This window comes from Urocitellus parryii, chromosome 14 (assembly GCF_045843805.1).
Source record: "Urocitellus parryii isolate mUroPar1 chromosome 14, mUroPar1.hap1, whole genome shotgun sequence".
Lineage (NCBI taxonomy): Eukaryota > Metazoa > Chordata > Mammalia > Rodentia > Sciuridae > Urocitellus > Urocitellus parryii.
This window is the reverse complement of record NC_135544.1, coordinates 65,004,086-65,014,438: the sequence shown is the minus strand read 5'-3', so window position 1 is coordinate 65,014,438 and position 10,353 is coordinate 65,004,086. Positions and strand designations below refer to the sequence as shown.

General features: G+C 50.1%; 1 long non-coding RNA gene across 1 annotated transcript; it reads right to left on the bottom strand.

Annotated features, from left to right (window-relative positions):
- Positions 1 to 2,338: 2,338 nt before the first annotated feature.
- Positions 2,339 to 4,484, bottom strand: LOC144250170 (uncharacterized). The gene is made up of 3 exons (XR_013342419.1): positions 4,416 to 4,484; positions 3,096 to 3,276; positions 2,339 to 2,528 (listed from the first exon to the last, which is right to left on the bottom strand). It is a non-coding gene; the product is annotated as an uncharacterized LOC144250170 (long non-coding RNA).
- Positions 4,485 to 10,353: the final 5,869 nt, after the last annotated feature.

Sequence of the window (10,353 nt, the reverse complement as noted above, 5' to 3'; positions counted from 1 at the left end):
AGATGAATGGATAAAGAAAATGTGGCATGTATACTCAATGGAATATCACTCAGCTTTAAAGAAAAGTGAAATTATGGCATTTGCTAGTAAATGGTTGGAGTTGGAGAATATCATGCTAAGCAAAATAAGCCAATCCCACAAAAACCAAAGGCTGCATGTTTTCTGTAATATGCAGATGCTAATTCACAATAAGGGGGGAGGACACTGGGGTAGAATAGCATTACCTTAGATTAGGTAGAGAGAAGTGATGGGAGGGCAGGGGAGGGGATGTGGGGATAGGAAAGATAGAATAAAACAGACATTATTACTTTATGTATTTATGTGACTACATGACCAATATGATTCTGCAACTTGTACACTCAGAAAAATGAGAAATTATCCCCCATCTGTGTATGATATGTCAAAGTGCATAAATGCATTCTACTGTCATGCATAACTGATTAAAACAAATAAAAAATTTTTAAAAAGCAACACAGAAATCACACGTGACTTAGTGACAAAGTGAGATTTTAGCAGAGACCCCAGGGCTGGGGAGGGAGCTGGTGGACACTGGGATGTGGACAGGAGCCCTGAGGTGGGCTCTGGCGTAGCCACATCCACAGCTTAGCATTGATGTGGAGGTTTCCATCAAGGACCTCAAAACCTCAAGCTGGTGGCAGGCATAAGCCCCGGAAGAATGCACCTGACCTTCTAGGGAGTACCCCGTGGTAGACCTTCATGGTTCACACAGAGGTGAGTGCATGTGACTTGCTCTGTGCTCCCTGGGGTCACTGTCCTGGTTCCCCATCTGTGGGTGGTCCGTGGAGCCCGTTTTGGCCTTCTCACACAGGAAGACCCTTATTTGGGCTAAGACAGACCTCAGAGTTCCAGTGGAGAGCATGAGGGAAGAGGACCTGTTCCCTTGGGCTGTCAGGGAATGGGTTCATCCTGGTGGTCACTGCCATGTCTGGGCCCATCTCAGTGTCTACTAGATCGCAAATGGTTCCACTTGTGTCACTGACCCTCTCTCTGCACCCTGTGGTCTCTGTTGCTCTAGGTCTTGGGTCATCTACCAGTGACCAGACAGCAGGAGTAGCACAGATGTCCTGGCACCCCTATCTCCAGTCCTGTGCTCTAGGATCCCTTGGGAAGTACTGGGTGGAGTCAGGTGAGGACTCCCGGTCTCACACTGGGCACCTCCCAGGGGCTCCTTTTTGGTAGATTGGGGGACAATCTGCCCAGAGGTCAGGGGTTTTTCTTGGGGAGGGAAGGAGAGGACCGACAGGAGTGAGAGTCACATCCCACCTCAACAAGACGGAGTTGGCCCTTCAGACACGGGTTTTAAGCAGGAGCATGATATCGTGACTGAATACTTTTTCACACAGGGAAGGGTGGGGTCGTGTGTGTGTGTGTGTGTGTGTGTGTGTGTATGTGTATGTGCACATGTGTGTGTATATGTGTGTGTGTGTGTGTGTGTGTGTGTTGGGTGGCTGTGTGGTTCACAGGGCAGCAGGGAGCTGTGGCCATGCAGGTCCAGACCCTGGGATCTGGGGCGATGCTCCAGCCCTCCTTTCCCCACACCCAGATCCTGCCCTCAGTGGCCCTGCCTGAAGCTCTGAGGCTCAACCCCTCAGCACCCTGGAACGTGGCCGTGAACTCTGGGTGGCTTGGTCAGTGCCTCCGACCCCTTCAGTTCTGGGTCTCCTTGGAAGCTGCACTTTACAGGCAGAGTCAGGTTCCCACAGCTGAAGGCATCCACCCGGGTGCCTGGGGTCAGGTGGAGCTGAGTCCTGCTGGTGCCTGGTGAGCCTCTGGAACCCAGCTCTGTGTGTCCAACCCAGCTCCACTAGTGTGCTACATGGTGGGGACAGAGTGCGTCACCCTGAGGGGCACTTTGCTTTTCTTCCTGTGTGTGCTGTCCCCACTAAGAACCCTTCTTTCCACTCCTAGAGCTGTCTGTGTGGAGCCTCTGCAGCCCAGGGCCTGAAAACCAGATTACCCTCAGTGAGTTCAGGAAAATCCCACACTTTGAAGAGAGAAGGCGGTTTCTCTAGAAGGTATAATGACAAACTGGAAGCAGACAGTGATTGCTTTGCCACCACATGGGAGAGTCTTTGAGAGTGAGTTCACTCTAAGTGAGGGCAGAGCTCAGAGACAGGAGAGGGAATCAGGGGCACCAGCTGAATTTCATCGTTCTCACCACTCCATTTCTAAACCAGTGTTCACCTTGGAATCCCATGTATGAAGCCCGGATTCTGTTTAAAGTGCATTCATTGTCGATAACCCAAAGGAGTGCTCATGGGACACACAGCAAGCTTCCAAGGAGAAAATGCACAGAGGGCTTGCTGCAAGGAATTTATTTGGGCTGGGAGGGAAATTGATGACATGGCACAGTGAAACAGCAGTTCCATTCTAGGTCTGAAAGCAAATCTTGATTTAACGGCAGCAAAACCTATAAAAGATGCCATTTAGTCTGCAGGTTCCTACGGTGCGCTCCCCAGCATTGCACCTGGGTCTTCTGCAGGCGCACACCACTCCTGCCCTTAAACCTGTAGACACAGAGAAAGTGTGAGAATCAGTGCTGGGCAGGAGGAGAGTCTGGGGAGGTGCAGTCTGGGTGGGGAGGTTCCTCCTGTAAGTGCATTACAGAGAGTGGCCTGTGCAGCCTCAGCCTATTGGAGTAAGGCACATGGCAAGCTCAGGTCACCCACATGGTCAGGCACACACCTTCTCCTGCCTTCACTCCGGCCCCATCACACATATGACTGAATACTCCTTCGCACACATTTCCCATTCCTAAATGTTCCTTCTGAGAGAAAGAAGAAAATTGTCTCCCTGAGACTAAGGCGACCCAATTAGATCCAGAAAGGAATGGTCAGGAAGTGTCTTCATGTACTAGACCTAGTATCTGCACAAACCTATCTTGGAATCAAAGGATTTTGCAGGAAAGAAGTCCTCTGCCAAGAGTTATCAGGCACTCACTGTTCAATGAGAAATTTGAGGGCTCCTGGGATTAGGTGAAGTCACTTCAGTGACTGTGGCTGGCCTGAGTCTGGGGCCCCTCTGCCGTCCTCCCTTTGCACACTCTGTGTGTCCTACAGGAAGGCAGCTCTCACCTGCATCCTGAGCAGAATTTTCATCCCCTGTAAAGGAGATGGTTACCACCTGGTCCTCTTGTCCTGGCTGCTTCTGGTCTGGGGCCTCCTCAACTCTTGCTCTGAGAGGCTCAGCCTGGGCCTGGAGGGCCAGCAGGAGAAGGGCAGCAAGGAGGGCGAGGGTCCTCATGGCTGGAGTCACCTGGGGGAATGGAGACAGGGTCCTGAGAGTGTGGAGAAGACATGGGCTGCATTTGCAGGTGTGTGAGGAGCAGGTTCACAGCCCGTGGCTGTGTCTCCATTGGATGGGAGGAGGAGGAGCCTTGTCCTTGAGGTCCTCAAGGCAAACTGACAATGACGAATAAGACTCTGCTAAGGTTTTCTATTTCCCACTTAGATTTCCTATTTCCCTTTAGATCAAAAGTTTCGTTTTTAATATTTGAAAAGCAAGATCCTCTGGAGCACAGAGGAGTAGAAGGTGAGCTCTCCTGAGCAGGCTCAGGGCTGACTCTCCCTCTGAAGGGGGTATTGAGTTGGGGGGTGAGAAGGCTTCTGCCTGAGCAGGAGTGGAGCTCACAGTGGCCTCATCAGGGGTGAGGGGAGCTCAGCAGGATCCTGGGCAGAGAGCGGCCTAAGCTGAAGCCTGTTGATGTTTTCCATCTTTTGGAGCAAGCAGTGGCTACTTAGAACCTGTGTCTAAAGTGCACCACCTGATGTAGGATATTCATTATTGGACCTTTGTCCACATCAAATGGATTTAAAACCTCAACACAAGACCTGAGAACACAGGACGACTGGAAGGACACCTAGAGGTGCCTTCTTGACCCTGGACTGGGCAGTGAGGTCTTGCCTGTGACCCCAAAGGCAGAGGCAGCAGAAGCCAAGGTGGAGCTATGGGGTGGCCTCAGACCAGGCAGCTTTCCACACACAGGAAGCCACCAGCTGGATGGGGAAGCACCCCAGGAAGTGGGAGAAAACATGGGAAAGCAGGAGTTCAGCCAGGATTCATGTCCACAGACACAGGCAACAGAGCACATCAGTAGCCAAACCAAATGACCTGGGTAAAACATGAGCAGCAGACGTTAGTGGACATTTCTCAAAATCAGGGAATGTTTGAAGGAGCCACTGTCCTGAGCAGGACAGAACCCGTAGGGTGCGTGTGTGTCTGGAGCCTTTGAGCTCCTCAGTAACTTAGCTGAGAGGTGCTCCCCTGGGCAGCTCCCAGGGGCCTGCAGAGGACCCCCGCAGGGCCTCCCCACATGGGGTTCCTGCACAGGAGGAAGTGCTATCAGGTCAATGAGGTGAGCAGAGGGCAAAGCTCTGGAGCTTTCAGTTACTCACAGATCCTCAGCGAGGCTGGGCGACAGAAGCAGGCAGAGAGCAGTGCTGAGTCCCAAGTCTCCTGAAGCCACATCAGCCGCATACTCACAGGACATACTTCCCCTATTTAAAGGGCACTGGATGGGGTGTCGTCATCTCTGTGTGTTTCTATTGGGCACTTCCAACAACTCTTGCACAAGGGCGATTGAACAATTAGTTGTGGTGGTGGGTCAGAAGAGGGGCCCAAAGGGCCATCTTACCTTTATCCAGCTGTCTTTGTCTGGTCTAGGTGGTGACCAAGCTCCTTCTCCCTTCCTCCTAAGGTGGTAGACCCTGTGGCTGAGGCTGAAGCACCCAGAGCAGAGAAACATTAAAAGGTGTCAGGAAATCATAGTCTGCAGGTCATATTCATGCTTTGCTAAGATGACTAAGCTAAGATTGCCAAGACCACCCAAGAGGGCTTAAAATAAGCTCTTGATCAGCCTCCCCAGGGGCGGGGGTCTCACCAGGAGAGCCAATTAGAATTTTTGGCAGAGTGGGGAGCCTGGGCCCTGTGGTGCTGGTATGCCAGTCTTGCCTGTGTTGTGGAGCTGGGAGTCCACACTGGAGTCTCCCTGACTGATGGATGTGCATGCAGCACGCAGTTCCCAAGGAAACCAGCATCTACTTGCTTGGCCAGTAGAAAGGCCAGGACTAAAGGACTGTCTGACCCTCTGGGCCAAGCACTCATCAGATTGATGGCCCTCAAGGAGGCAGCCAAGATGCTAGAGAGATTGTCCTTAGCCCTTCTCACCTGGAGTTGTGTGCTCAAAGACATTGTACCCAAAGTGGAGCTGAACAGTCTCAAGGCGTCTCTCAGTGGAAAATCACTTGCCTATTTTGCATGAGTCTTGGGTTGACTTGGCAAAACTGAACATAAGAAAATACCTGTTGTATGTAAGATGGTGAAGAGTGACATTTATGTGTATATACTGTTCCTTACCATCTCATGCCTCCTCATGGTGTGGTAAATGGGACCAGGTTCGTTGGAAAGAGAAATGAAACTCACAAACCCTGAGATACTAAGTACCCATGTCAAACTTGCTAAATTCAAATACAGTGAGTGACCCTCTAGGCCTTGGGTTTGTGCATATTGCGGCTAGTGGACCATCTCAGAAGCCTTGCTTTATCTCTGTCAAGGTGGACTCGTCAGACTGAAGAATTTGCAGGAATGTGTGAGTCCCAGAGAGGCTGAGGGCCTCAGTCCTGTGTCAGATAATGAAGGCCAGGTCATCAGGGAGGTTACACTGCAGGGACCTAGCATGTCTGTGTTGTGTGGGGCCAGGAGATGTTTGAGGAATCTGGGCCCAGGTCTCAGTACAGCACAGGGCCATATTAGGAACGGGGTCTCAGATGATGGTTTTGGGGGCCTTGTTGGTGTCTGGAGTGGCCCAGCAAAATGTGGATGTGGAGAGGAGCATTGGTGGTGTGTGCAAGAGGGATGTCCTGGCAGTTGTTACAACCTCTGGTGGCCCCCAGAAGTTAGAACATAAAGCAACTCCAATCCCTAAGTGTTTCCCCACTGAGGCAGGAGAGAGCGGCATTATTGGGCAATCCAGTTAGACTGGCTGTGGTAATGTGTGGGTCTCCCAGTTCCACGAGTTTTGCATAACTACTGGGCAGCTTCCCAACTGGCCTAGGCCTTGTGGCTTCCTTACAGTAGGGGGCATAGCTACTGGGGCCTCACTGAAGGCAAACAGTGGTCTCAGAAAATGCCATTCTGTGGGGTCATGTTCTGGGTATTTAGGGAAGCTTGAGCCCAGTTGTGTGCCACTGCAAGTCAGGTGTACTGGACAAGACTGGCACTGCCTCCTCTGGCTATAGATGTCCCCAGCCTCTGCAGAAATAGGAAGAGGCTGTAAGTGAGCAGTGAGTGAGATCCGTTGCTGTCTCCATTCTGTTTCGCCTGATGACCTCTAGGTATGATGTTTTGCTCTGAAGCAGTGACATTCCACCAATAGTCTCATGGATGCAGGTGTTTGGTCATCTGGATGTGGGCGTCATGACATCTGGTAAAGCTAGGGTGTATGTAATTATTGGAGAAAATGTAAATGTTATTATCTCTATGGGAACTGACCCTGAGTCTTTCTCCATGGCCATGGTGATCTAGGCTCAATTGTGATGAGCTGCAGTAGCCCTGTGGTCAGAAACAGCTTTGGGCCTGAGGCCCCGTGGGTAATGCACCAGAGACGCATTGCCTGTGGGTTGTTGGGGCGTCCACTAATGTGACTCAAGCAGGTTCAGGGTCCTTCCTGAATGTCAAAGAAGTCACATAGCCTTTGGCCCAGTCACATCAGCTGCCCATGCACATGACGTGGAAATCGTAAAAAGGAACCCGAATGTGGTGTTTGCCTTGGCATCCTTCACTGCCCTCCAGAGTACCTGTCTCTGCAAGGTGGTGAGCCCAACTCTCTCCCTGGGGTTGGGTTGTTCCCCTCCTAGGTGGGTCAGCCACTGTCCAAGGAGCTGAAGGCCGTGTGGCTCCTGGTTCCCTTCCCTCAGCTCTCCCAGGGGACTTCCCAGGTCAGCAGACATCCATGCTGTCTGCACTGAGGTCAGTTCCTATGTGTTTGTGGGAGGGGGCTGAGTAAAAGGGTCGCCCTGTCCTTCTGTCCTTTCAGAAACCCACTGTGTCAGGATGGCTGCTCCTGCAGGCACCATTTCCATTAGACCAGAGGCCATGGAGAGTCTGAGAGGCAGAGCACAGCTGGACTCTGCTCACAGTGGCAGTTGGGCAAGGTGGCTTTACCTGCAGCAGACAGGTGCTTTTCTAAAGGGCTTGAGGTCCTTGGCCACCAGGATCCTCTGAGTGAGGAGAACTTTAGTTAATCTGGGGCCACTGTGGGTGAGTGTGCATTTGGAGGTAGGAAGAAGAGAGTTCTAGAAGGAACAAGTACATGACCCCTGAGGTCCTGCTGTTCCTGTTGCAGACACAGTGCAAGTCCAGTGGGGGAGATGGCACTGGGCAGGAGCCTCAGGCACAGCAAGTGTGTGTCAGGCGCTTGGTGGGAGCCTCACAGGGAGCAGGACTTGGAGACTTCGCATCCCTCTTTCTCTGGGTGACCTCCACTGTCCTTGTCCTCTGTAGCCTGTGTCCTGTCTTCACACAGGGATGAAGCTTCAGAGCCTCCTTATGCTGCAGCGTCCATGGCCCTGAAGAATCAATGACCCAGCCAGGGCCTGCCCTGTCCTCCCTTCCCTCTCGGTTTCACCCGCCCCTCCCAAACTCTCTGAATATTCCGTGTTTGTTGTCTGCTTTAACTTTCCAACAAGATAGGAGGAAAGAGAGATGTCACTCTGGAACCCATTCACCAGGATTGAGGAAGCCCAAGTGTCCCATGAAGAGAACACAGGAACAAGTGTTCCCTTGTCATGGAGGACCCTAAATAGTTACAACCAGCTTCCTAGGAAAAGCATGCCCTGATACATTGTGTTTGTTTGGAAATGTCAGTGGTCAAGATCCTCCTAACTATGGACATTAAAACTGTTTGAAAAAACCTTCCCTCTTGAGCTGGATGAACTGATTCCAGCCCATCCACCTGGTCCCATCCCCAGCCCTGTCTGAGCTCCCAGATGGTGGCCAGTTCCAAAGTGCCAGCCCTATGGTAAGTCATTCTGCAATGACTTCTATATCCCCAAATGGCACTTCTTCTGCCCATGGAGTTGACCAAAGCCCTAGTGGCAACTGTGCGTGTTAACACCTGTGCATGTTTCCAGGCCCCTAAGTGCTGGTGGGTTCTTAAGCAGAAGCAGGGGAATTGGGACAATTTCACAGGCCTGCAGAGAGGTGGGCCTGATGCACTTCCTTAGTCAACTATGTCTTCCCCAACTTGTTGGTGAAGTGGGTTTGAATTTTCCAAGTGTAAAAAATAACAGATTGTGTTGAAGTGCCATAAGATTCTGGACTCTAGAATATTTTGATGGACAATACTCCACTGACTCTTGGTGCACGGGATGCAGGAACAATAGGTGACCCAGGTGAGGTACAGAATCTTCCCTCAGGGACAGATTCAGAAGGACATTTTTTTTTGTCTTTGTGTGTGTTTGCTGGCTCAATGGAGAAGGAAGTAGATGTTTTCTCCAGGATGCTAAGCTCCTAGGCCAGGTAGAGTTGTCCTTGAGTGGCTTTGCCATCACAGGAGACCTGGGCCAAGAGCATGATCCAGGCAGAAGAAAGAAGCAAAGGTCAGGGCAACATTCCCACTGGTCCCTAGTCCTGGGACCAGCCTCTCTGTGAAGTCAGAAATCCTGTTGAAATGCCCAGGCCCGGGAAGCAGCTGCTGACACAGCTGGAGGGTTTCTGAGGGTCAACTCCAAGACTCACGCTAGTGCACAAGGTAAGCATGAAAAATACCAAACACGGGGAAGTAGACACACAGACCTTAGATTGCACCAGGGGGAAATTAAGAGCAGAGCTTAGTTGATGTGGGTGCAGCCTGGTCTTCAGACTCCCCTGGTGACTCAGTGCTCTGCCAAGTGTGAGAAACACCTCCCATCTGCTGATTGACAGGGAGGGAAGCAGCCAAGTGAGGGGAGGTAAGGCAGGGGGTGAGGCTGGGGACCAGAGGCCCTGAGGCTGATAGTCAGAGGGAGGCCTGCAAGTGATGGCCAGAGTTAGAGTGTGGCCCTGGGTCAGGGGCAGAAGGCAGAGTAGGGAGGGTCAATGTTGTCCAGGTGTCACAGGACAGGGAGGTTTGGATGGAACATCAGGCCATATTAGACTGAAGAACCTTTTCCCATTCTCTATGTTTCTGAATTTAGTCAAGATATTTTAATGTAAAGGGGAGGAGAAATTCAAGGGCTCATTAAGGCTATTATTTTTAACATTATTTACATTCTAGTTAAAGTTGTAAACTTAGTTCCAAACGTCAAATGCATAAATGAAAAAATAAATTGAACATGAAATCAGCATGTGGAAAGGTACCTGGCTCCACTGGTCATTGTGCTTCTCTTCATAAATAGCAAGAGATGTCACCAACCTGAGAGCTCACCCATGGGTGAATGGACAAAGAATGCGGTGAACATGTACTGGAATCCTAGCCATCCCTTGGAAGGAGGAATCCTGTCATTTAAACAACTTTGATGAACCCGGTCAGTAGTTCAAGTGAAATAAGTTATTGCAGAAGGTCAAGGACTACATTTTCTCATCCATATGTGGAAGTCAAAAAGTGGATCTTATAGAAATCGAGGATACACTAGTGGTTACCAGGTACTGGACTGGACATGGGGAGAAGTTGGTCAGTGGGTTCAAAGTTACAGTTAGATGGAAGAATGAGTTCTGGGTTATCATTGCACAATGGCATTATTGTAGTCAATCATAACGTTTTGTATCTTTCAAAACAGAGAGGATTTCAAAGCTTTCACCACCAAGAAATGAAAAATGTGGGAAGTGACAGATATGCCAATTGTCTTGATTTGATTGTTGTACATTGTAAACATTTATTGAAACTTCATATTTAACACCATAAATTTGCACCTTCAGTATAAGTCAATTTGAAAACAAAGTCTTATATCATACATGAAAAGTTGCCCCCTGCAGACTTCAAAGTGGGAAGGAAGAATTTATGAGGATATTGCAATAGGGTCACGGCTTTGCAATAGGGAGAGGGGTTGGAATAAGCTCTCTGGAAACAAGAGGCAGGAGGCTGTTGGGTGCCTGGTGTCAGTGGAAAGGCCTGGAGGATGTTGGTGTGGGTGTTGGTCAATGCGATTGGGTCATTGGCACTTGTGAAGCTAGGCTGCTAACTGCCACAGAGGCAGAGGAGTGATCTTCTTGAACAACTGTGTTTCAAAGGGATTGCTCCACATTTGACTTAGTCTTTATTTCTTTTTTTTAGCAAATGACTGACTTATTTTTCTTTTAACTTGAATGTACTTATTTCAATTTCAGTCATTTTTTCCAATAAGAATGTGTATTATT